Source organism: Amblyomma maculatum, chromosome 11, assembly GCF_055883805.1.
Source record: "Amblyomma maculatum isolate TAMU_Amacu chromosome 11, ASM5588380v1, whole genome shotgun sequence".
Classification (NCBI taxonomy): domain Eukaryota; kingdom Metazoa; phylum Arthropoda; class Arachnida; order Ixodida; family Ixodidae; genus Amblyomma; species Amblyomma maculatum.
Window position 1 is genome coordinate 141,548,306 of NC_139354.1, and position 27,661 is coordinate 141,575,966.

The 27,661-nt window shown below is 42.7% G+C and overlaps 1 long non-coding RNA gene across 3 annotated transcripts; it reads right to left on the reverse strand.

Annotated features, from left to right (window-relative positions):
• Window positions 1-1,788: 1,788 nt before the first annotated feature.
• Window positions 1,789-22,146, reverse strand: LOC146175094 (uncharacterized). 3 transcript variants are annotated; one of them, XR_014701796.1, is made up of 3 exons: window positions 22,051-22,140; window positions 19,710-19,773; window positions 1,789-1,960 (listed from the first exon to the last, which is right to left on the reverse strand). It is a non-coding gene; the product is annotated as an uncharacterized LOC146175094 (long non-coding RNA). The 3 variants fall into 3 exon arrangements; XR_014701798.1 differs by lacking the exon at window positions 1,789-1,960 and adding an exon at window positions 17,164-17,430 and having other exon boundaries at window positions 22,051-22,146; XR_014701797.1 differs by lacking the exon at window positions 1,789-1,960 and adding an exon at window positions 17,932-18,323.
• Between the last annotated feature and the right edge of the window lie 5,515 nt (window positions 22,147-27,661).

The following is a 27,661-nucleotide window of genomic DNA, read 5'->3' on the forward strand; positions in this document are numbered from 1 at the left end:
CATCAGTCACTCCTCAGCCTTCGTTGACAGCAGACATGTACGCGCGGTGCTCCCTGGACTGCGGCTCCGAGTCGTTCGCCGCGTCGTGAGCAAGCTTGTGCTTACCTCCATGCCTTAACTAACGCTCGCCTTCAAGCGCATTTCCCTGCTCTTGAATTACCCTTCTTCGTCCTGAAGACCTTCTTTTGACTGCTTGGAATGTGTTGCTGCCAAAACTCTGGAGCACCTGTTTTGCCCATGCCTTACTTTTCCTCAAATATCTTGTACTCTCCCCCTGTGATTCCAGCCCCTACCTTCCGGGAGCTGAGCAGTGCATTTCAAAGAGGGATACAATAAACTGTGTCTATTTTTGTTCATTTGTAATGGAAGCACTGAAGATAGTTACAAAAGCAGAGGAAATGGCTGTACCGCGCGCTTGCTTCGCGGCGGCTGCGTTTCGATGGATGCCATACAATGAAGAGGCTTCCGTGTGGTACGCGACGTCAGCGCACGTTAGAGATCCCCAGGTGGTCGAAATTACCCCGTAACCTCCACTACGACTCTTTCTGTCTTTATACTTTCACTCCCACCTCCCTCCCTTCCTTTACGGTGCGGTTCAGGTGTCTACAGAAACACGTTTGAAAGAAACTGCGTCTTTCCCGTCCTGTGAACCAATTCCTAATATAATTATTATGCATACGAGAACACGGTAAAACCATCTCTAATCTTCGGGAACAGCTTAGAAAAAGAGTAAAATATTATATTCCTCCCCTGCGCCTGCCTGTAAAATTTCCGCAAAGCATAGGAAACCCCACCACCTTCATTTCACAGTCTCGCTATACATCACATTTTTTCTATTGAATAAAGTATATTTATTTATGAGAGCGGACTTCTAAATTTACCAGTAAAGCTACTTCGAAGTTCACTGAGCGCTTGTAAACGAAAGGTGTTTTCAAGGCATGGGGCAATAATACTTCAAAAAATTGACAATCTATTGCCTAACATGAAGAAGGGAACCCCAGCATCCCAAGCGGCAAGCCTATGGTCGGCCCGCGCTCGGCCCTTGCCAATATGGCCGACTGAAACTCACCGGGCCAACCTAGGCGACCAACCTCAGCCCGAGGTCGGGGATTGACAATGGCCTAAGAATGGCCGATCGTCGGCAATCGACCTCGGGCCGACGAGTATGGCCGACTTGGCCAGCCTACCGCCGCGCTAGGGTCCTGCATGGGCCATGGCTTGCCGACTTGGCCAGCCTACTGCCACGCTTGGGTCATGCATGGGCCATGGCTTACCCACACATGGCCCAACCACATCGGTGGTACTCGCTGGCCGGTGGTTTATCTACCATCGGCAGTAGACCTCGGGCCAACGAGTATTGCCGACTTGGCCAGCCTACTGCCGCGCTAGGGTCAGGCATGGGCAATGGCTTACCCACACATGGCCCAACTACTTCGGCAGTACACACTGCCCGGTGGCCTATCCACGTGTAATTAGTGATCTACTCATCCATGACCTATTGTTTACCCATTAAAACGTCTGCAGTGCTATTGTTGCTGAAAATTAGCGCTGCGGCAGCATTTTGAGATGCGCATCTTCTCCTCCAAGCGGGCTCTTTGTGGCATCAGCAATGCTGTTCTCCGGGCAGGTGAAAAGCAACCCATATGTATATGTAGCTTAAAAGAGCCTGCACATCGACAAATTTAGGTTTAAACAGAACATTTTATTGGTCTTTCTTAAATATTCCAAAGGCTCAAAGCCCTCCTAATAAAAAATGGCACTTACAGCTTACTAAGTTTGTCAGGCTTCACAGCAATTTATTCTGGCATTCAGCTTCTAGGCTGAGTTGAAGATGTCACGGTTCCCTGCTCGTTGTGCCTGCCGTCCCATTACTTCACTGTTAGGAGCCATCGCTTGATTGCTGCCGCGGTCTTCCTGGAGAGTACGTCACTCAGGTACATGCTGCCTCTCCTCAGGCATCCTAGAAAATATACGAAAGAAAATATCAGCCTTCATTCCGTATTCATGTGAATTTTCTAGCCTGTTAGAGAGATAAAAGGCTGTCACACAAGCAATTATAAGGACCTTCAGTGGGATCAGTGGTGATGTAGTCATTGGATATATTTTTACACATATACTGCTTGTGTAAGCAAATTCTATCCAAGGGGGAAAAAAGACATTTCTGAGGCAGGGGAAGGAAATCAGATACATATATATCGCTGGAAGCTACCTTGAGCGCCACAGAAAAGGTTTTGTTTGGAATCCTTAATTGACATTATTTACCTAAATTACTGATTAATGACTTACACATTAAATGGTGTTGCTACTTTGAAGAGTACCGGCACAAACCACGTTTCATTATTTGCGATAAGAACCCTCACGTCTGCATTTTGTTCCCCAGTACAATAGGAGACCACGTAAATACAAAATCAGATTGCCGGACAATACAATTGCGGCCTTGGCTTGGCTCAACAACCCTGTGTAGCGGTAGACCTAAAAGTTACCTATGGTTTCTTCATGCGCGCCAGCACAACCATTCAACAAGACCGTATTTGTATTTTACAGCTTAAAAATAATGTTCCACTCATTTATATCCTTACCGCTTTGTAGTCATTATCCGCATTGCAAAGTTCAACACGCTCACTGTAACTCGCGCCTTCATGTGCGCCAAAGGGCCGACATGAAGCAACTATTACCCGCATATCATCCTTAATCATGCATGGGGCCAGCCATCATAGCGGCAGGTTGTTTCGTACGCTCAAAATCATGTTGAGAGCAGTGCAATTGAGGTGCGCGAATGGGCTGGTAACGATTTCGGTATCTACATAACCCGGAATTTTTCTGCAGACGGAAAAAAGGTACACATGAGGTTTCTAACCGCAAATATTGAAACAGGGGTTTCCGAATGTGTTCACCGACTCTGTAAGTCCTATTTATTGTCTAAAGTGAATATTTAGTACTTGGAGAGAATAACCTCACTTTCCTATGTACAAAATAAAAATTTACTGCGCTGTGCGAAGTGGCTGCCAGCAATGCGCCACCGGTTTCCATCACCTGTTTCCAATGGTTTATTTCTAACCCTTCTCTCAAGCTATCGGGCACAGCAGGTGTAATGTACCTTGCATAAAACCTGCATGAGAGCTTATTAATGGGTAGATTTGTAAGCTTTAGATTTCACTTACAAATACTACGAGAATCACGTCACTGCGGCCTTTCTATAAAACTGACACGTAACAGCGCAATATACGTGGCTAAAATAAAGTACTCAACATATTAATTCAGCTTCGCAAGTGCAGCTGTAAGAGAAAGTGAGGGCTGGAGACACTGAAGGTGCGCCTAGCTTTCAAATTTTCTTAGATGGCACAACCGTTCGAAATATGTAATTTTAGAAATAAGCCCTTGATAGTGGCTTTCCCACAGCGTATATATGGGTGCCTTAGATAAGAATTATAATCGAGGTCCCATGACTATCTTTAGTTTCCAATTAAATTTTTGTATGTGATGGGCAAATATCTACAAACAAAGGAATTAACCTTAGCTTTGCAAGATAAGGCGTAGTTTCCTTGAAAACAAAAAAAATTGTACGGTATATCTTTAGAGGTAGAAATTAGACGCTGTTTTTGCCATTTTAAAACGTTGCAAGTTTGGACACCACTATTTTGTCATCTATGTTTTACATTTACAAACACTATTAGAAACCGTTATGTTTTTGTAGTTATTAAAAAATTGCTAACTTTGCTTCAAGAGCAATGGGCTGCAGAAATATATATTTTTAATCTTATATGCTGGAATATGATGCTTAGGTTGGTTGCACTAAATATGTTTTCACTTCCTAATGCATGTTCTTAATTCCAAGCAATTTTTGTAGCTCCAGACCACTAGGTGTGTTCTCCACAACTCATCAAAATTGCCCAAAATTTGAAAACAGCAGTAAAGGGTAAATTTGCTGCAAATAAAAAAAGGATCATCTTCGATTTTCATTCGAATCCCGGTCAAGAATCTACAGTGCCTCAAAAATATTACAGACTAAAATGTGTTGCGTTATATTGTTTAAAAATATAACGTTGAATATTAAACCGAGTGCTTGTCCTGATAATGGCCAAATTCAGCCTGTATTCTTGCAAGATACAATAATATTGTGGCACTGAAACTATCTCTAGATTATCTAGGTTCCATTTTTTATTTCTAAAAAAAATTTCAAGCTCCAGATGTTTTTCTTCTGCATATTATATTGAAATCGGGCAAAATTAAAAAAAATGGTAAAATACGGAAAACTGATTAGAATTGAAGAAACTGCCGCAACATCCATTTGTATCAAAATCACTGGAAACAATGCGAAGTACTTTGTTAATACGAGTCAGTAAATATATTCAATTCTGCAAAATGTAATATTAGAAACATAAAAATGCCTGTTTTTATTCTATAGATGTGTTATATGGCTCCACCTTATGGAGTAGGCATCAAATCTTCAATTTAGTATTTGCTGAATTTAGTTACATTTTACCTTAAGTAAAATTTAAAGCCTTGTCAGAGCTTATAAATCCTTTTTCTGCTTGTCGGCAAAGACTTAATATAGCTTAAAATGGAATTAATTCGCTATTTCTGTCTATTTCATGACAGAGCGCAAGTGAACTGAACTTTTTCTCTGTCCTGCACTTTTTTTATTGCTAGGTGCAGTAGTATTCAATCAAGTTTATTAATATTGTATTCCATTCCTCAGCTTTGACCATAACTAACAATACTATAAATTTGAAGGGGAAATGAGGGTGCTCGTTAGAATACATGAAAGAAGCCAACAGTCGGCGAGGCCGAGGAAAGCGTTGGGGATGGTACTTTTATGTCTTTTTTTTAACGTTTACTAGGATAATCACAGAAATTATTAATGTAATCTGATTAGGGGAAAGATAATTAAACACAAAGTAGAAGAAAAAACGTGCTGATGGTGGGAACCGAACCCACGACCTCCGAATATCGCGTCCGGTGCTCTTACAACTGAGCTACATCGGCCGCTGTCCCCCCTGCTACTTTCTTGGGTATTTATGTTGTCTGTATACGAACCTTGAGAGTGTTCACCAGTGCCACCCTCAACCATAGCGGCGGACGTGGAACGTCCTTTGTTACCGCCAGCGTCACGTAGAACGTGATCAATCAAGAGCGAGGGCAAAAGCTGTGCTACAACCCTCTTACGCTACCTATGGCTTCAAGACTGCCAAAACCGAGACCCCCGTACGCTACAAGCAGATCAATTAAGGGGAAATGAGGGTGCTCGTTATAATACATGAAGAAAAGAAGCCAACAGTCGGCGAGGCCGAGGAAAGCGTTGGGGATGGCACTTTTATGTCTTTTTTTTATTGTTTACTTGGATAATCGCGATATTCCGAGGTCGTGGGTTCGGTTCCCACCATGGCCACGTTTTTTTCTTCTACTTTGTGTCTAATCATCTTTCCCCTAATCAGATTACATAAATTTCTGTGAGCAGTCACGTAAGCACCGATCGCACGCGGGGGCTGATGGGTCTTATTGGGCGTGGTTCGGTCAGCTGCCCTCCACATGTGCACACCGGGGCAAGAGCAATTTAGTGATTGTATGGTTCTGTTTTGTCTCGCCATATTCACGAAGCGTTGACTGATTTTTGTTGTGTATGTGCAGTCCGCAACAAAGTTGAATGCAGCAGCGGTGACCAACGGCTTATGCGATGCATTTAGCAGCTAGAGGACGCTTTTGTCTGGCAGAATGCCAACGCGAAGCGGGCAAGCATTACCCAGTTCTTCCTTCAAAAATCAAAGTTTAGTGTTTCCTGAGAGTTCTTTTCCGTTTATTACAAAAGCTCCCTTAGTGCAGTGGAGCGTTAACGGGCGTGACGGGCCGAGGGCCGCCAAAGCATTCTGCTTGGCGCTGTCGCGCTCAGGTTCTGGGTTTGTAGAAAATTTTGCATATCACCCAAAAGCAGCTCGCCGTCCTAGTTTTTTTTTTTTGCGTGAGCGAAGTTGGTTTTCCTAGTCAGATTTGAGCGAAGAACCTGCAGACGCTCACTTCTTCTCATCCGTGCATATATGAGCGCAAAGCTTGGTAGGGTAGTAAAGAAAAATAAATATGCTAGTGTGGGTAGATACTAATTTTCTAAAGGAGCAAGAGGAAGTCATTGCTTCCATCGCAGTGTAGTAGCGCACCGCTGAGCTGTGACTTTTTTTTTTACACGCGATGCGTTACAAAAACATTCATCACTGTTTTACCCTATGTCATGCTGTTTAGTGTTGAAAGCTATAGCATAATTGTACTCCCCCTGACTGGCCCAATTGACCTTCATTTTCCCAGCTAGGGAACTTGAGATTGCGGACGCTTTAATAATGTGTGGAGCTATCCACGGTAGCTAAGGAGTCCAGCTCGGCTCTGCTCTCCTTGTCTGAGTTTTTCTTCTTGTTTTGACATGTAAATAGTGTATATAAAACTTCTTTGCCAGCTCTACCTGCTGCTCCTCGTCCGATGTCTTGTCCGCCTGATCACGCTACCCAGAAGCCTTGGCCCCGAACCTGATCGCATGGAGTGGATGGTTGCGGTGTAATGGTCTGCACCACCAATCCTGACTCTGGTACCGTAAGTGCACGGTCCTTCTCTTGGAACATTGCCAGGTTTTACAACTTGTAGATATTTGTAAGCTTCGGCAAATGAAGGGTGGTTTTAGAGGCAGATTGGTTTCCTTTAACCACATAGTACAGGGACTTGCCATTGCTGCAGTAGTCATGGACTGGAAAAAGTTGCACAAACCGGAGCTGGTTTTAATCTTTGGGGAATTGGGCATTGACTGTGGGCCCATCCGCAGAAAACCAGAACTGATTAGGGCAATTGAAGACATCGGTGCGGACGCGGAGGAGGTAACAGAACGTTGGGAGCTTATTCAAGAAGAGTTAAAGAAGGCTGAGGAACAGGAGAAGCTCAAAAAGGATCTTAAAGACGAATAGAATGAAAGAGGGATCGAGAAAAAAACAGCTTGATCTGCAGTTAGCACAGGCAGAACACACTGGGAGACACACACCAAGCTACGTTGTGAGTCAGGAAGCATCAAGTGTTAAAATAAAAACCTCTTGCCAGCATACAAACTAGGAGAAGACGTAGGGCTTTTTCTCGTAAAGATTGAGTGGGCATGTGAAAAAGTTGAGTTATCCGAGTTTTGGCCCCAGAAACTGCTGACCATCCTCCCATGTGAGGCAGCCCAAGTGCTTGCTCGGTTGACAAAAGAAGGAGCGGCTGACTAAGCTAAAGCAAAGGCAGCGCTTCTCAAAAAGTACCGCCTATCCCTCAGATGCGTTTTGCCACCGGTTCAAGGAAACGAGGTAACAACGTAATCAGTCGTTTCCGCATTTCGCTTACAATCTGAAGGCAGACCTGACAGAATGGTAAAAGAGAACAGGCTTTCGGAACTCATGTCAAAGTATTAGAAGTGACCTGCCTGGAACAATTCTATAGCTGTCTAAGAGCAGAAACGTGTGTGTGGGTGCAAGACAGGCCGGGAAATAAAAGCTTAGAATGTGCAGCAGAGCTGGCCGAAGAATGTCATGCTAGGTGGGAAACAGAGTGATCGCATTCTCGGGGAAACCCTAAAGCAAACTAAGTTTCTGCGAACCCAGACTGGAAACCTAGCAAGCGGCACCTTGGAGCGAGGCGAAAGCCACAGGGCAGAGTCGAGTAACTGCCCTAAAGTGACAACCGACAAAGGGAAGGAAACGGAGAGAAAAATTTGTCTGTTTCCGATGCAACGAGCCCGTTCACTTTGCCAACACATGCTCCTGCATGTGTTCTCTTTTGTTCTCAGATGAAAAAAACATGCGCCTGCTGGAGCCATACCTAAAAGATGCAGGTTAATGGGAAGCATTGTCGGGTTCTGAGAGATTCCGCGGCCATCATGGACGTAATCCACCCCACATACGTGAAGGCAGCTGACTTAACGGGGGATTGTGCATGTATTAAACAGGTTCCGGTAAAGAATAGCGCATGTGTGCCGGTCGCACGTGTCAGATAAGGCCCATTTGGCATTCTGGAAATAGAGGCAGTGGTATCACGGAACCTGCGAGAGCAGTTTCCGTACCTCTTTTCAAACAGGTCAGAACAGATGCTGCAGGAGGAAGGTCGTAGCTTCGGTGACCGAGCCGTCCAAGCGCTCACTTGATTGAAAGCCCGCGAAATTGCAGCTGAACTAAGCCGAAAGAAGAATGAGCTTTCTCTCGCGATGGGCCAGGCAGTAGCAAACCAAGGTAGCGTCAGGTTCTGGCGAAGTGGCTCAGGTCAGTGACAGAGAGGACTTAGAAGGCAGGGAATCAGGCACCATGTTCCCGAATGAATCAAGGGAGATAGCGTCTATTGTAGTGCAGCCATGTGTGGAACCTTTGTTAGCTCTGGCAAAAGTCGATAGACGATAGCAGCCAAGCCGTAAAAGACATGGTAAAAATGAAGATAAATACAAAAAACATATCTGGTGAACACCCTTGCTCCCAAGTGTGGCACAGCTTCACAAAGGCCAACCTAGAACGCCCCAAGCTAGGGTGGCTGCGGGAAAAAAAAATAAGAATGCTGCGGGGGATTGAGCGGCCGAGAAGGATAGGATGAGTATGGGAGAAGAATAGGAATTAATGAACATACTGTAGGCATGAAGTGCACGTCATAGCCATCGTACAAAAATTTTGAAACCGAAGCAGCAATCTACGTATTCTAATTCTATAGGAAATCATTTGGGAGTAGAAAAGAGCAACTTAATAAGGTGTGCATGGTTCTTAAATGAAGAATATGTATACAAATGGACGGTTGAATAGTCACAGTAATGCAGTGTTATGCTACAATTCTTTACAGCCGTGAGACCGCAATAAATATTACTCATGTTGCTCTTTGCTTTAAGCTCTGGCATTGACAACTCTATCCAAAGAACCGACTGGTAGTGACAGGTTGTTTACAGCTGTTGATGAAAACATAGGCCATCATGATATTATTGCAAGCATATTTGCTCCTTTTTTTACTTGTTTATTACAAGCAAAACCTAAATTTGGTCCCTATTCCTAGGGACGCTGCACCTCTTACAACACCCACTGTTCAGTCGGTTTCATCTAAGGCACAAACGAGCCACTGCTGCTCGGTACCTTGGATGAGGTTTTCAATGGGGTTACCTCTGATACCTAGCAATTGCTGTAATATTTATACCAACTACTGCAGTGAAAAAAAGGTAACACTGCATCACTGTAACTGCTGCATGCACCTTTAAACGTGCCTTAATTTTATTTCCTATTCTTATAGACACATGACCTCTTGCTATTGCTTTGTTGAGTAAGCAATCGTCTTTCATTGCTTCAATTTCTATCTCTCTACCGCTTTCTTGTTGCTCCTGGTGTGATCATTTGATTTCATTCTTCAAATCATATTGGTTTATCACATGTGAAGGATTTAGCCTATACATAGATGCTTTTTTTTTAGATGCGCATCGGGAGTGTTTTCTACATAGAAATGAATCTATTGAGTTGTATGACTGGCGCGAAAACATACAGTTTGGCACCCCCCAGAAGATCTGTGTCCTGTGGTTGGAAGGGGAATAAAGAAGAGGATAATCAGCGGAAAAGGCTGCCTAACAAAAGGTAGCACTGCATCACTGTAACTGCTGCATGCACCTTTAAATGTGCCTTATATTTATTGCCTATTCTTATAGACAGTGGACCTCTTGCTATTGTTGCAGTAGGCAACCGCCTTTCATTGCTTTAATTCCTATCTCTCCACCACTTTCTTGTTGTTTCGAGTGTGATCATTTGATTTTATTGTTCAAATCATATTTTATCACGGGTGAATGATTTCACGTACACATACATGCTTTCATTTTTTTAGGTGCGCATCGAGAGTGTTGTCTACGTAGAAATGGATCGATTGAGTTGTATCACTGATGCGAAAACAAACAGTTCGCTACCTCCAGAAGATTTGTATCGTATGGTTAGAAGGGGAATAAAGAAGAAGATAATCAGTGGAAACGCCTGCTTAAAAACTTACAAAGATGGTGCAAAAGCGAAATGGTGATCAGAGTGAGGGTCTGATTACTTCTGTTATCCCACTTCACTTGCTAGGTGATGTGACTATATGTGAAGTACCTTAGTGTATTTTGTGGTATACTCGCTGAAAATTGTGTATACACTAAATGTTTCCTCGTTCGATTATTTTGAGTGATGCACGAATTGCAATAAAACGAAGTCATCTACACATCTAATGCCCATAGACATTAGATGCGTGGATGAGCTCATTTATGGTGTTCCGATGTAAACATGCCATAGTTTGTCGAATATATTAATATGCTAAAGTCGACTTTTTTACTGTTAAATGAAGTAATACATATGCTCTATATCACAGCATTATTTGCCTACAGCTTGTAACTGCTCTTTCTTAAATTGTATTCTACAGAGTATGCATGTGTCATCTCGTACATCTATTTAACTAGCAAACAAAAAAAAAACACGCCTATCACTTAAGAAGGCACAGTTTTTTGTCATCTCAAAAAGTTGCACGTTTGGAGGCCTGCTGCTTGCGCACTAATTTTTGTCATCCATTGTTTTTACTCACCAAATCAACGTAACTTTTATTTGTATAAGAAGTATTAAAAGCTTGTTTCATTAATTCAGTTGATTTAGTAAAACATCGTAAACTTTGCTTCAGGAGCAATGCGCTACAAAAATGTTAATTTTCAACCTTACATACTGGCGTAATGCGTTATGTTATTTGCACTAAAACATTCTGTGTTTATTACGCAGGTTATACTGTTAATTTAAGGCAGAATCTGGAGCTCTACGCTGGAATGTGTGTTCTCTGTAACGCCACCAAAATTATTATGATGGAAAGCGATTTGCTTATGATTATAATTATAAAAAAATACACATTGAAAAATGACCTTCAAAATTTATAAAGGAAAGAAGCCAACAGTCGGCGAGGCCGAGGAAAGCGTTGGGGATGGCACTTTTACGTCTTTATTTTTAATGTTTACTTAGATAATCACAGAAATTATTAATGTAATCTGATTAGGGGAAAGGTAGAAGCAAAGTAGAAGCAAAAACAATGGGCCGATGGTGGGAACCGAACCCACGACCTCCGAATATCGCGTCCGGTGCTCTTCAACTGAGCTACATCGGCCGCTGTCCCCCCTGCTACTTTCTTGGGTATTTATGTTTTCTGTATACGAACCTTGAGACTGTTCACCAGCGCCACCCTCAACCATAGCGGCGGACGTGGAACGTCCTTTGTTACTGCCAGCGTCATGTAGAACGTGATCAAGAGCGAGGACGAACGCTGTGCTAGAACCCTCTTACGCTACCTATGGCTTCAAGACTGTGTAATTGTAATTTTTTAGAATTATAATCATAAGCAAATCGCTTTTCATCATAATAATTTTGGTGGCGTTACAGAGAACACACATACCAGCATAGAGCTCCAGATTCTGCCTTAAATTAACAGTATAACCTGCGTAATAAACACAGAATGTTTTAGTTCAAATAACGTAACGCATTACGTCAGTATGTAAGGTTGAAAATTAACATTTTTGTAGCGCGTTGCTCCTGAAGCAAAGTTTACGATTTTTTACTAAATCAACTGAATTAATGAAACAAGCTTTTAATACTTCTTATACAAATAAACGTTACATTGATTTGGTGAGTAAAAAACAATGGATGACAAAAATTAGTGCGCAAGGCGCAGGCCTCCAAACGTGCAACGTTTTGAGATGACAAAAAACTGTGTTTTCTTAAGTGATAGGCGTGTTTCTTTTTTTTTTCGGGAAAACTACGCCGCATCTTGCTAACCTAAGGGTCTTTCCTTTGTGTCGAGACATTAGCCCACGACATAGAAAAATTTAATTAAAATAAAATGGTAATGGCACCACAATTACTGTTCCTGTCCGAAGACATGCATATTTGTTTTCATTTCGTCTCTTTACACAGGCTCGTTTAGGCAATGCGGTGAATAAAAATATCGCATATATTAAAGATTTCTGCGCTACGCGTTATACCTAAAGCCACCTATATTGTCACAACTGTTATTAGTTATTTGTAGCTGAAACAACATCACAAAAGGGATTCGATTGCAAATTGTTCGCTAGTTAAATAGACGTACGAGATGACACATGCATACTCTGTAGAATACAATTTAAGAAAGAGCAGTTACAAACTATAGGCAAATAATGCTATGATATAGAGCATATGTATTACTCTATTTACAGTAAAAAAGTCGACTTTAGCATATTAATGTATTCGACAAACTATGGCATGTTTACATCGGAACACAATGTGCTCATCCACGCATATAATGTCTATGGGCATTAGATGTGTGGATGACTTCGTTTTATTCCAATTTGTGCATCACTCAAAATAATCGAACGAGGAAAAATTTAGTGTATACACAATTTTCAGCGAGTATACCACAAAATACACTAAGGTACTTCATATACAGTCACATCACCTAGCAAGTGAAGTGGGATAACAGAAGTAATCAGACCCTCACCCTGATCAGCATTTCGCTTTTGCACCATCTTTGTAAGTTTTTAAGCAGGCTTTTCCACTGATTATCCTCTTCTTTATTCCCCTTCTAACCACAGGATACAAATCTTCTGGGGGTAGCGAACTGTTGGTTTCCGCATCAGTGATACAACTCAATCGATCCACTTCTACGTAGACAACACTCTCGATGCGCACCTAAAAAAAATGAAAGCATGCATGTGTAGGCGAAATCATTCACCCGTGATAAAATATGATTTGAACAATAAAATCGAATGATCACACTCAAAACAACAAGAAAGTAGTGGAGAGATAGGAATTAAAGCAATGAAAGGCGGTTGCCTACTGCAACAATAGCAAGAGGTCCACCGTCTATAAGAATAGGCAACAAATATAAGGCACATTTAAAGGTGCATGCAGCAGTTACAGTGATGCAGTGCTACCTTTTGTTAGGCAGGCTTTTCCGCTGATTATCCTCCTCTTTATTCCCCTTTCAACCACAGGACACAGATCTTTTGGGGGTGCCAAACTGTCAGTTTTCGCGCCAGTCATACAACTCAATCGATTCATTTCCATGTAGAAAACACTCCCGACGTGCATCTAAAAAAAAAAAAAAGCATCTATGTATAGGCTAAATCCTTCACATGTGATAAACCAGTATGATTTGAAGAATGAAATCAAATGATCACACCCGGAGCAACAAGAAAGGGTTGGAGAGATAGAAATTGAAGCAATGAAAGATGATCGCTTACTGAACAAAGCAACAGCAAGAGGTCATGTGTCTATAAGAATAGGAAATAAAATTAAGGCACGTTTAAAGGTGCATGCAGCAGTTACAGTGATGCAGTGTTACCTTTTTTTTTCACTGCAGTAGTTGGTATTAATATTACAGCAATTGCTAGGTATCAGAGGTAACCCCATTGAAAACCTCATCCAAGGCACCGAGCAGCAGTGGCGCGTTTGTGCCTTAAATGAAAGCGACTGAACAGTAGGTGTTGTAAGAGGTGCAGCGTCCCTAGGAATAGGGACCAAATTTGAGTTTTGCTTGTAATAAAGAAGTACAAAAAGGAGCAAATATGCTTGCAATAATATCATGATGGCCTATGTTTTCATCAACAGCTGTAAACAACCTGTCACTACCAGTCGGTTCTTTGGATAGAGTTGTCAATGCCAGAGCTTAAAGCTAAGAGCAATATGAGTAATATTTATGGCGGTCACGGCTGTAAAGAATTCTAGCACAACACTTCATTACTGTGACTATTCAACCGTCCATTTGTATACATATTGTTCATTTAAGAACCGTGCACATCTTATTAAGTTGCTCTTTTCTACTCCCAAATGATTTCCTATAGAATTAGAATACGTAGACTGCTGCTTCGGTTTCAAATTTTTATTACGATGGCTATGACGTGCACTTCATGCCTACAGTATGTTCATTAATTCCTATTCTTCTCCCATACTCATCCTATCCTTCTCGGCCCGCAGAATTCTTATTTTTTTTTTCCCGCAGCCACCCTAGCTTGGGGCGTTCTAGGTTGGCCTTTGTGAAGCTGTGCCACACTTGGGAGGAAGGATGTTCGCCACAAATGTGTTTTGTATTTATCTTCATTTTTACCATGTCTTTTACGGCTCGGCTGCTATCGTCTATCGACTTTTGCCAGAGCTAACAAAGGTTCCACACGTGGCTGCTCTACAATAGACGCTATCTCACTTGATTCATTCGGGGACACGGTGCCCGATTCCCTGCCTTCTAAGTCCTCTCTGTCACTGACCTGAGCCACCACTGCCTGGCCCATCGCAAGAGAAAGCTCATTCTTCTTTCGGCTTAGTTCAGCTGCAATTTCGCGGGATTTCAATCAAGTGAGCGCTTGGACGGCTCGGTCACCGAAGCTACGACCTTCCTCCTGCAGCATCTGCTCTGACCTGTTCGAAAAGAGGTATGGAAACTGCTCTCACAGGTTCCGTGATACCGCTGCCTCGATTTCAAGAATGCCAAATGGCCTATTCTGACACATGCGACCGGCACACATGCGCTATTCTTTACGGGAACCTGTTTAATACATGCACAATCCCCCGTTAAGCCAGCAGCCTTCAAGTATGTGGGGTGGATTACGTCCATGATGGCCGCGGAATCTCTCAGAACCCGACAATGCTTCCCATTAACCTGCATCTTTTAGGCATGGCTCTAGCAGGCGCATGTTTTTTTCATATCTGCCAAAGAGAACAAAACCTTCAACTTCCTGCATGCGTTGGCAAAGTGAACGGGCTCGTTGCATAGGACACAGACTGATTTTTCTCTCGGTTTCCTTCCCTTTGTTGGCTGTCACTTTAGGTAGTTACTCGACTCTGCCCTGTGGCTTTCGTCTCGCTCCAAGGTGCCGCTTGCTAGGTTTCCTGTCTGGGTTCGCAGAAACTTTTAGTTTGCTTTAGGGTTTCCTCGAGAACGCGATCACTCTGTTTCCCACCTAGCATGACATTCTTCGGCCAGCTCTGCTGCACGTTCTAAGCTTTTATTTCCCGGCCTGTCTTGCACCCACACACACGTTTCTGCTCCTAGACAGCTATAGGATGGTTCCAGGCAGACCACTTCTAATACTTTGTCATGAGTTCCGAAAGCCTGCTCTCCTCTTTTACCATTCTGTCAGGTCTGCCTTCAGATTGTAAGCGAAATACGGAAACGACTGATTCCATGTTACCTGGTTTCCCTGAAACGGCGGCAAAACGCATCTGAGGGATAGGCGGAACTTTCTGAGAAGCGCTGCCTTTGTTTTAGCACAGTCGGCCGCTCTGTCTTTTGTCAGCCGAGCAAGCACTTCGGCTGCCTCACATGGGAGGATGGTCAGCCGTTTCTGGGGCCAAAACTCGGATGATAACTCAACATTTTCACACGCCCACTCAAACTTTACGAGAAAAAGCCCTATGTCTTCTCCTAGTTTGTACGGTAGCAAGAGGTTTTTTATTTTAACACTTGATGATTCCTGACTCACAACGGAGCTTGGTGTGTGTCTCCCAGTGTGTTCTGCCTGTGCTAACTGCAGATGAAGCTGTTTTTTCTCGATCCCCCTTTCATTCTATTCGTCTTTCTATTCGTCTAAGATTCTTTTTGAGCTTCTCCTGTTCCTCAGCCTTCTTTAATTCTTCTTGAATAAGCTCCCAACATTCTGTTATCTCCTCCGCGTCCGCATCGATGTCTTCAATTGCCCTAATAAGTTCCGATTTTCTGCGGATGGGCCCACAGTCAATGCCCAATTCCCCAAAGATTAAAACCAGCTCCGGTTCGTGCAACTTTTTTCAGTCCATGACTACTGCAGCAATGGCAAGTCCCTGCACTATGTGGTTAAAGGAAACCAATCTGCCTCTAAAACCACCCTTCACTTGCCGAAGCAAATATCTAAAAGTTGTAAAACCTGGCAATGTTCCAAGAGAAGGACCGTGCACTTACTGTACCAGAGTAAGACTGGAGGCGGAGACCATTACACCGCAGCCATCCACTTGATGCGATCAGGTTCGGGGCCAAGGCTTGTGGGTAGCGTGACCAGGCGGACAAGACATCGGACGAGGAGCAGCAGGTAGAGCTGGCAAAGAAGTTTTATATACACTATTTACATGTCAAAACAGGAAGAAAAACTCAGACAAGGAGAGCAGAGCCGAGCTGAACTCCTTAGCTACCGTGGATAGCTCCACACAATAATAAAGCGTCCGCAATCTCCAGTTCCCTAGCTGGGAAAATGAAGGTCAATTGGGCCAGTCAGGGGGAGTACAATTATGCTATAGCTTTCAACACTAAACAGCATGACGTAGGGTAAAACGGTGATGAATGTTTTTGTAACTCATCGTGTGTAAAAAAAAAAAAAAAAAAAAGGTCACAGCTCAGCGGTGCGCTACTACACTGCGATGGAAGCAATGACTAGAAAAGTAATATCTACCCACACTAGCGTATTTATTTTCCTTTACTACCCTACCAAGCTTCTACCAAATTGTCTCGATGCGCTCATATATGCGGATGAGACGAAGTGAGCGTCTGCAGGTTCTTCGCTCAAATCGGACAAAACCTAGGACGGAAATTGAGCAGCCCAAAGCCTTCTGTGATTGGCTGCCTAGTGAGCTGCTTCTGGGTGATACGCAAAATTTTCTACAAACCCAGAACCTGAGCACGACAGCGCCGAGCGGAATTCTTTGGCGGCCCTCGGCCCGTCACGCCTGTCAACGCTCCACTGCACTAAGGGAGCTTTTGTAATAAACGGAAAAGAACTCTCAGGAAAAACTAAACTTTGATTTTTGAAGGAAGAACTGAGTAATGCTTGCCCGCTTCGCGTTGGCATTCTGCCCGACAAAAGCGTCCTCTAGCTGCTAAACGCATCGCATAAGCCATTGGTCGCCGCTGCTGCATTCAACTTTGTTGCGGACACCACATACACAACAAAAATCAGTCAACGCTTCGTGAATATGGCGCGACCAAACAGAACCACACAATCACTAAATTGCTCTTGCCGGTATGCACGTGCGGAGGGCAGCTGACCGAACCAAGCCCAATAAGACCCATCAGCCCCCGCGTGCGATCGGTGCTTACGTGACTGCTCCCAAGGTGAAAAACGGCTGCGTCTGAGGGGAGTTTTGTATTCGCTCTTTGAACGTGACTGCGTTCGGCACTTAATATAAGAACAAAGCGCTAGCTTGGAGCCCCTATCACTTTTTGGTAATGACCTCTGTCTTCGATCTTTGCGGTCAAAATTTCGACATATCCGCATTATGCCCGAAAAATGCTTCGAGATAAACGGGAGTTAATACATAGTACCTATGGGAGGTGAAAGCGCAACGTGGAAAATTTTAACTTAACCGATTTTTCGAGATAAGCGAGTTCGTGTTAACGAGGGTTTACTGTATTTTTTTTTACTCACATACCTCACAGGCTCCAACTGGAGTATTATGTGAGGGGGGGTTACATAAAAACCTGGGGTGCAAAAAGAAGCAAATAGAACACAGTTACTTGAACATTGTTATACAAATAGTTAACAGCCAACCAGAAAGTTGAATGCAGTTAGAAAAACTTCAGATCAAGAGCTGAGCACCCCAAAAATCAGCCACGCAAATGACACACTAAGAATGCATTTTTAGCAAATAGAGTCACTAGCCGCTATTTACAACACTGGAATTAAGAAGTGAAGCTCTTATTTCCTATTTCTGTTGGTTTATTTGGCCGTGCAATTCAAAAGAAAATACTCTTGGTAATGATATTTTTACTTTCATGACCACAAGCTATATAAACAGGTAATAAAAGGAAGTGAAGGAAAAGCCCTATGCTTATGCGTAGCAGACTGTGCAGAAAATATCATGCAGTGGAATGTTTACTTCATGTGCCTATACTATGTACAAAGATACTGTCCATGTCTACCTTCTGGCTTCTTAAGTGTTATGGACAGAAGTCTGCCATCAAGGTCAAAATTTACTGGACCACTCCACAGCAGCATATCATGCACACACTCATGGTAACACACCAGGTGACGAGACTGGCTCTAGGACCATGCATGTCCTTCGTTACCAACAAGCATGCTTTTTTTCTGTCACTGAGTAGCTGCTTATTGATTGCCAGGGGCATGCTGCAAGGCACTGTTGCAGCAGTGGCATTCTGCTGACTCACCAGTGCGAGCAGGTGCCTATTGTTCCCTTGCTCGGCCACTTGCACACCATTGTGATAATGCACATCTTCGGTACTGTGTATTAGCATAAATACACTGCCGCATGCAACGCATTCATTACAAAAAGTTCCAGTCTGCACGTCGCTGCTTCTTTATATTTGCACAGGCAGACAAGATGTTGCAAACTTGAGCATGCACTGGGGAGCACCTATACACAATACCAATGAAACAGGGTAATATTGTAGATAAAAACAAAATATAGAAAACTAGCTGTGTGGGTATTGCTCATACTTGCTCAAGATATCAATTGCATCGGTCCATGAGTTATCACTTATGCAAACACCTGGTGCCGAATTCTCTAAGGTGCTGTATGTTTGGTGACGACCCCTTAACTGATGCAATAAAAATACCAACCATTTTCCTTGTTGGTAGATCATTTAATATGTAGCTCTATTGCAAAACTACATTCATGAGAACTGTGGCAGTGTCCATTCATATTGATACGCATGGAGTGTGGTGGCTCATAGAGGCACAACTGCTTTTTGCGGCATTTGAATCAAATTAGCAGATAAGGAAGCTTGGGCAAGTTGGTGACAGTATTCTTGGTACCAGTGGCCTAGACATAAATATTTTTCGGGGGTGTTATACAACAGAATACAACAGACAAAACAGACCAACCGGAAGGGGAGAGCGGGGAAAGGAATGTGGGTGCAATGTTCAGAGAATTCCCTATTGTTCTCAACGTTACACTAACTTATGGTTTCTGCTTGTATATAGATCCCAAGTACTAAATCGAGACCACAGTTCTCACCTGGCCCTTAAAATGTAAGGAGACAGTAAATTACCATTTCAGAAATGCGCTGTTTACAGCACTGCACTTGTTGTTTTATTTTCCTAATATGGCCTTTTAATAAGATGCGGTTAAAAGTGCTGAAGGCAAGCATAATCATAATTGCATAAAAGCTCCCGGGTAAGTGCATGAGACGCGCCTGACCATGCCAATTAGTCAGCGGGGTGCCAGTAGTGCAACAAGAACCTAGAAGCACATTCTTGACGACCAATAAGAAGCAACCCGAAGCATGAAAATTGGTATGCTTTAAGGGAAGGATTGGGCATGCTCCCAACATTGGCCTTGTCACAAGGCGTCTCACTGTTAGAGTATGTGCAGACATCTAATTAACGAGCAGCAAGTAAAGTTTAGGAAAGTAACCAACATCTTCAATTTCTTTTCGACACTAAATATTTCTAAGGACAATGAAGATGAAGCGAGCTGTGGCACAGGCATAAGCACTTGCTCCAGGCTGCTCCCATTATTAAAAACCATCCCATCCCATCACCATCGGTCATGCTCTTTCTTCACTAGCTTCCCATCCTGTAACAATGTTTTTCTAATCTTTAGAGACAGGTAAAACTCAACACCGGGGCCCCAAAAGCCCTTCAAAAGAGGTATTCCAGCTGTAAAACATCATGGCTAAGCCAGCTGCCAAGCAGCTCATCTTTGGGACTGCTGCAGGTACCACTTCTTACATAACAGCAAAAGCAGAAGGCAATATTCAGAGATAAACACAAGGGTTTCAATCCTCAGTGCACTTACCTCTTGCTTCTCCCTGCCCTTCCGCCATGTGCAAGGTGGGTATCCAATTCCAATTCAATATTCTCTGTGAACACATGCAAACAGAAACAAGTCAAGTAGAGTTTGCAACCTCGTTATAGGTAATTAACAAGAAGCTGATGTTTGCAAGCTTACGTCATGCACTGCACTGCATCAATGCCAAACACTTTTTACAAGTGACCCACATTTGACAACTCCTTGCATGCAAGCTACAATGAAAAACATTGTTTACAGCAAAGAGAAAGCCTTAAAAGAGCTTCAAAATGCTTGTTAAGCACATTGTTCTGCCTCTTGGTTACGTAGATAGTGACACTATAACTGGTGGTTGTTTTGTGTATTATCCAGCGTTTAATGCTTTAAGTTGCTCCCGAAAAATGAGTTCGGGCCACTGAGGGTGCTGGCACACAATGGCCGTTTTTGGCAGCGGATGTGGTATCACTGGGTAGGGGTTTGATGATTGGACGAACAATAAATTCACAGCTAAAAGGGCTCATAAGTAAATATATGTTCTGTCATATTTTTGTATTTTCTATAGTATCTACAAAACCAGCATGTTTGCTTTCGTCAAAGTACTCCAAAGTATTACAAAAAAGTAATCATTGCTACAGGCTCTGGCTATTCTGCCTCGGGGAACTTTGCGTCTCTCTACATAAATGGCTTTGACAAGTATAGCTACCCTCTATGCACATGCAAACTCTTGCCTAAACAGCTGGTTTCTCGTAGGTGATATCTTGAATTCTGCGCTGCCATGAGAACGAAAACTAGGCAGCACCATGCTAATCGAGCAGCGAAGGCAGTGGAAAAATATTTTTTTTATATATTTCCCTCTCAGAATGAGCGAAAAAAATATGGATGGAAGCTCTTGGCATTCACGAGCCTGACGCGGCGGGTGTGCTCGGCACATTTCACTCGAGCACGCCCTCGAAACTACTTTGAAGGTTCACCAAAGATTTGGCTTTCGCTGGCTACAAGCAACGGCGGCAACAATGCGACGCGGTGCTGGCGGTGGCAGGCACTCACACAAAACATCGATTGAAAAAAGTAACTATCGTGCGCATTAGCTGAGCAGTGAAAGCTCGTTCTGATCGGAGCCTATCGATGTTCATACATAATAGAGTTTGCAATGTTTTCACTGCTGTTCTTTTCTCAAAAACTCACCATCACGAGTAACGTCCCTGGCAGCAGCTCACTGTGCTCTCGCCTGTCAGCTTAGTTTTCAGTCAGATTAACGCGCGTGAGCACACTTATTGAGAGCTTACATCCCTTTGAATTATTTATAACATTGCATTACCATCGGCTGCATGGATTGTCAGCGCCAGGTTACAGTGGAGCACAGGACGGTCAGCGAAATTTACAAGTGCACCATTCCTTCTTTTTTTTTTTGCTTCATTGTCACTAGGAAAAAATACTGAGGTATTTACATCTATGGGACACGCATTTCCTTTTTTCTTGCCAAAGCGTCTGTTGACGCAACACGGATAAAATGTATTTTCAGCCGATCCTGCTGCTGTTGTTTTTTTTCAATGACTTGAACCCATGCATGCCAAATGGAATTGATCAAAAACTAAAATGGGAATTTATCACCTGCGTGCTAGGTGCTTTTTTTTTTTTTGGAATGTGAACCTCTTGATTTTCCCTCGCAGGACGCAACTTCGGAACGCATTCACAGGAGTGAACCAGGCTGTACTCTTTGAAGCAATGAAGCAATACGTCTTTTGAATGCATCTTTGCAATAGTTTGATACCTTGCTTGCATTTGCGCTACTGATTTAAGCGTCATCCTCAGCATTACTGGAAATGTCTCACTGCCCTTTGAGGTGTGCAGGCAATTTAAATATTAAAGCCATGAAATATGAATGTACACAGACAAAGCCTCTATTCACTGAAGATGGCCGCATCAAATGCAAAGCTGGTGGCACATCTGATGATGCCGTGGGCTGTAAATTGTTGGAGACTCCAACCTCCCCCCCCCCCCCCCCTACTGCTGCCTTGGCACAAACCCCGATAGGTACATACAACTGGGAGCCGTGCGAATCGCTCTGAAAAAGTCGCCGCAAGCCACCAGCTGACGGCCACTTGCCGCTCAGTGCTACGTAACGTGCGTCCCGATACATACAACTAGGCGCCGTAAACAGCTAGCCACCAGCTGACGGCTACTTGGCTCTTCCACTAGGGAACCCAGTAACTCAGCTTCCGACAATAAAGTTTTGTTTCTCTAGTGACGCGCAACTGCTGTTACTGCTACTGCTAGCCCTACTGCCATTGCAATAAGAAACAGGAATAGGGAAAAGGTACGCCCATGCAAACATAGTTACAGCACTTACCTGCCAATTCTTCACCATTTCCATGATAAAATTTCTTCTCTTGCGGTCATCTCCTGGCATGCCAACACCAGTAAGCCTGCCTTTCGCAGCATTCTTCGTAGTCTGTGGCTTGTATGCTTTCACAAGCGATACGTTCACGAAAACTTTCCCCTGTCGTCGCATACCGCATAGGCTATTGTGGAGCTTCCATGTCACGCGACAAACTGCCTGCAGGCAGTGACTGGCAGATATGAAACAATGAATACTTGCGTACAACAAGAGCATCGCACACCATGACCGCGCACAAACACCGCCATTAACGCAGCCTCCCAGACTCTCTTGGCTACAGGAATGCCTAAAGCTTTGGATGGCTCTGGCTTCGTTCATTTTGCGACGTGATATCGTCTGCTAGTAAATTATCGTCTTCAGACAGGAAAACCGGTTAGGTCAGATATTTGTCATGTAGTTTTAACAGATAGGAAGCACTTGCTGCTATTTAAAGTAAAGAAAATTATCATTTTATTACTGATGTCCACCGTGGTCATATGGCCAAAGGAAACAAATATACACTCTCATAATCACGGAGGTTAACATAACCGCGCGTTCACATTACCCCATTTTCTATGCGCTTTGGTGGAGGACGTGTTGCTCATTAACGTGTGCATTCATAGCAGCATACATACTACCGCGGTATTATTATATCACGTGATGCAAATTTTGTGCTATTAATTTTTTTTTTGTGACCACCACATTACTGCGAAAGGCGCGGTCGCGATTCTACTGTACATTATACCATATATAGTGTATATATCTTTATTTTCTTATTTTTGCCTACCCTGTCCTTTCTCTCTGTCGCTCTTCTTTGATTTCCTCTACCGTTTCCTTACTATCCTTTTATTTTCGCCGCCTCAGCCAGGTGCTGCCGGGGATAACAAACATCTTTTCCTCCCTTTTTGATATCTAATGATAAATAACCACATACTACTGTTTAATTTTTGTGGCACAGTACGTCGATCTAACGTCGTTACCAGCGTAATTTTGCAGTAAATCTAAGTGCCCCAGCATATGTTAAGTTCAGTATCCATGCATTAAATGTACAGTCCAATACCATCACAACTAAAAATCGAAGGGTTGGTCCCCAGCATGGTCTTAGAATGGCGCAAACTGTAACGAGGCCCGGAGACGAAGTGTTGTCGCGTTTCATGCCTTTAATATTTAGCTTTATTTGCATGCAATGCTGCTATGTTCAAGTCCGACTTGCGGACTGCCACTTGATATATGACTTGATTCATACAGCTGCACAAAAATGAAAGTTTGAAGCCATATCAAGCCCTGTATGCCCGATTATATTAGCACACATTTTTTATCATAGGTTTCCTCTGCAAATATATGACCATCACATTAAATGCTTCTACTTCGATTTTGTCTCATTGCATTCAGCATTAACTCAGGAAAACAAAGTATGCAGTTACTATACGTCCTGTTACTATACTTAATCCCTCTCTCATAACATAACGAGAGAGGTGTCCCTTACAAGGATTAGGGCCCTTACCCCATCGGTGACATGCCGACGGGGCTCTGAAGAGGATGCAGTGCAGAGTACATGCCCTAAGTGTACAAGGCCAACTGCCGAGGTGGGTCTTCGCCACCTTTTATGGACGTGCTCAGGAATGCAGCCGTCAAGAATAAGACAACTACAAGAAGTTGGACTGTCGGCTACGAGGAAGGAACATTTACACGTGTGGCTAATGGACAATATTAAAAGCCGGAGCTTGCTCCGGTTTCTTGAAGAAAATAGACTGCATGACTTCCTTTAAGAAGACAGCCTCATTATATGCCACATAGCAAGCCTTTGAATAATTAAAAAAAAAGTGCACTTCTGGGTGACCATTTTCCTACTAGTGAAATGCAGGACATGAGGGGGGCGGGTGGGGGGGGGGGGGTGGCATGGTCAAAAATTGTCAAATTTACAACAATTTATTTCTCAACTTTTGATGTGAAATTTTCTCTTGCAATATTTTCACATCTGTCTGAAACAAGGCAAGGGAGCAAATAATACAAGTTGAAGTTCATATACATATATGTAAACAACACTGTTTTATACAACTCTATTATCATTGTAGTATATGCTCTGACACATTATTGACCTGAGATGTACATGCCACTACCAACCGGTGGCGAGATGAGGCTCCGATTTTATACTGTGCTGTGCTATTCAGGCATCCTTCCCTAACCGAATTTAAAGTATTTCATGCTGCTTGTTGATGCAGTATTCATACTACTTTTAGAAGAGTTGAGTGAAGAACAGCTACAGCATACTGGTAAGTTGAAAAATTTTATTCAGCTATGTTGTTTCAATATTTTAATAGTTCACACTTTTCTAACAATTATGCATGACATAAAAGAGATTAATAAGAAAGATACATATGACATATTTCAAAATGTACAGGGATTTCAATCACTGGCTTCAATTAAACTAAATGAGAGCTGTAAATATTGTCATTTACACATTCCTCAGACAAAGCAATTGCTGGATGTCACAACATAATAATAGTAGCTGTTCAAATACTAAGTAACAGTTGAGCTTGCACTCTTGGTGGATTTGCCCCTCTGCAAAGGATCAGTGGTTAGGGCACTTGATCGCTGTGCCCAAGGATGCAAGTTCAAACACAGGACATGACTGCTGCTTTTCATTGGAGATGAAAAGCAAGGCACCCGTGTACTGCATGACACCAGTGCACTTTGAAGAACCCCAGGGGGTTGAAATGACACTGAGCTGTTAACTGGTATACGTCTACCATTGTTGATATTGCGCATTAAATAATGCAGTGCATTTTACAAGGCGTGATTTTAGTTAACAAGGTATCACTTCGTTTTAATAGGGATAAAAAATTTGTTAAGCCATGCAGAGTATCAAATTTGATATTTGTCGGACAATTGAACTAACCAGAATCCATGTGTGAGATTGTGCATGAAGATGCCGATGTATGCTTTATAGTCATATTTTAGCATATAGCTAAAATGAATAATATTCCCCAGGAAAATAAAATGGGCACCCAGTCAAATACAGCAGATCCTATCACAACAGGCTGAACAAACCCAACTTTCCTGCCTTTGCAATTGTTTTGCTTATCAATTGCACAGAATGTTTTGCCAGTGCTAATACACGCTTTATTTGTTCATTTCTGTGGTGCAGGTCACTTGCTACAGGAGTTTGTTGGATGAAGACTCTATAACCGGCAAATGATGATATTCAATCTGCACCAATTGCTGCACCTCGTAACAGCTATTAGAAACTTTGGATATCTGTGGGGACATAGTGTTTTTGTTTTTGAGAATGGGAGTGGCAGGCTCATTAAAATGATAACTGGTGCAAAATGGGTGCCAAATAAGGTGGTGGAGAAGCTGGTAATGCTACAACAGCTGTAGCTCAACACTTCATTCCTTTGAGAGATAAGTGAAAGACCTCATTAATGCCATGCTGGCTAATCCACTGACTGCTACAGCTACACACATATTGATGGAGCATGTCTTCTTGGTCATGCCAACTGCACACCTAGCCTGTCAGCAGAGGCCATCATTTTGATGATACTAGTACTATTTTTTCTTTGTAAGAAACTGGTTTGAATTGATAGTACACACAGGCTGCGAAGACACATTACTGAGTGCTTTTTGTCTCTTCTGACTGCTCTGTCAATATTGAAATTGAATGATATTGCAGCATCATGCCTTCTCATTGAATTTCCAGCTGATGACACAGCATATATGTATGTGATTTGCCAAACCTTATTGAGCGGGATTAAGATTTAATACTTTGCTTGTACTCTCAGTTTGGCTTATAGGGTTTAACATCCCAAAGTGACTTAGTCTATGAGAGATGCTGCCATGATGGGTTATGGCAATGTTCAAACACCGTTGCTCTTAAGAAACACTGACGTAAAGAACGACACGAAAGACAAGAGCGCAAACTATCAACTGAAATTTTATTGCGATGAACACACATATATAGCATTACACATACCAACATCACAAAAATCGACAAGTCAGCAAAGTAGCTATCGTCTCAAGGGTGAACGTGATATCTCCTTCACAAGAAAAAAATATGCACGCTCTCATGCGGTCGTGCATATGTGGGGCAAACGGGAAGATGCCTTAACGAAAGGCTCAGAGAGCACAGGTACAACTGTAACCAAATTAGTGTATCTGGAAATCTGGTGCCACACTGCGCTAGATGCAAAGATTGTGCACCATTTTTCAATGAGACGGCAGTTCTTCTGAAATCTAAAGACAAGCTAACAAGGGAACTGTGGGAGGCCCACTGTATCGAATCCGGGAATGGGACATGTGTAAGCGACCCTTCGGTCCCTCTATCGAAAGAAGAAAGGGAATTGTTGGGAAAATAAAGAAAAGCTGACAAATGTTTTTTTTTCCTTTTTTTTTGTAAAGGAGATATCACATTCACCCTTGAGACAATAGCTACTTTGCTGACTTGTCGATTTTTGTGATGTTATGTGTAATGCTATATATGTATGTTCATCGCAATAAAATTTCAGTTGATAGTTTGCACTTTTGTGTTTTACATTGTTCTTTACGTCAGTTGTTCTTAAGCACAACAATGTTTGAACATGTCAGTCAACAACTAGCCCAACTAGAAACCCTCTTGATGGTTATCAATTTCAATCATCTGTGGTTTTTTTTAAATGTGCAGTGGAATTGTACAGTAGACAGGCACCATGCATTTCACCTCCATTGAAAAGCAACCACTGTGGCTAGGATTGTATTCGTCTTTGGGTTTATATCAATCCCCGTAAGCACTGAGCCATCATTGTGAGCATATGCTTTGTACAGTGCACTCTGACTAGATTATGATGAAATGTCACTCAGTATGGACCACAATTTTTAAGACGCAGCTACTGTTAATAAACGTGGGAGTGCAGTGATGGCAAAACTTTGCTGCTAGCTGCTAACAGAATATTTTCAGTGTCCTGCTGTTTTGTATTAAGGTGCATTTAACTACTCTAAAGTTCAAGCTGGTTACTGTTTTCTTGAGCATGTTGTAAATCACATTGTCCTTATACTCTACAGGGTACAGGGTGATTCTAACTGTGGCTAAATACCAGCTGCTGCTTTCTCTTTACTTTTACCCAGCAATAAATATGCCATAGATATTTTGAAGTAGTGCCTGCAAAATGAAGCTTATACACTTAGCTGAACAAAACAACACTTAAGCAAGTAAATTGGGTCTACTAGAAGAAATAGGGGGCGTGAGGGATTGGCAGGATGCTGGTACACAATGCTATTGCCTTGCAGGCTAAGCAAAGATTCACATAGCTTTCCTATTTATGAAGTTATTGTCTGATATCAATGCTCTAATTCAAAAAGCAGATGCCTCCAGGTCAATAATAAGCTTCCAAAGAAAGTCATGCAGCACTTTAGCATCAAGTTGTGCCACAGGTAGAATGTGTACGTCTGTTTGAAGAACCCCTGGAGCATGAATATGTGGACGGCGTTCGCAGGGCTTCACAACTAAATAGCAGCCAAGCCAGCTTTGCGATCAAAATTTGCTTCAAGTTGCATTTCATCTATCATTAAAGTTGCTGTTTGTTCATGCTCTGTATGTGTTCAGAACCCC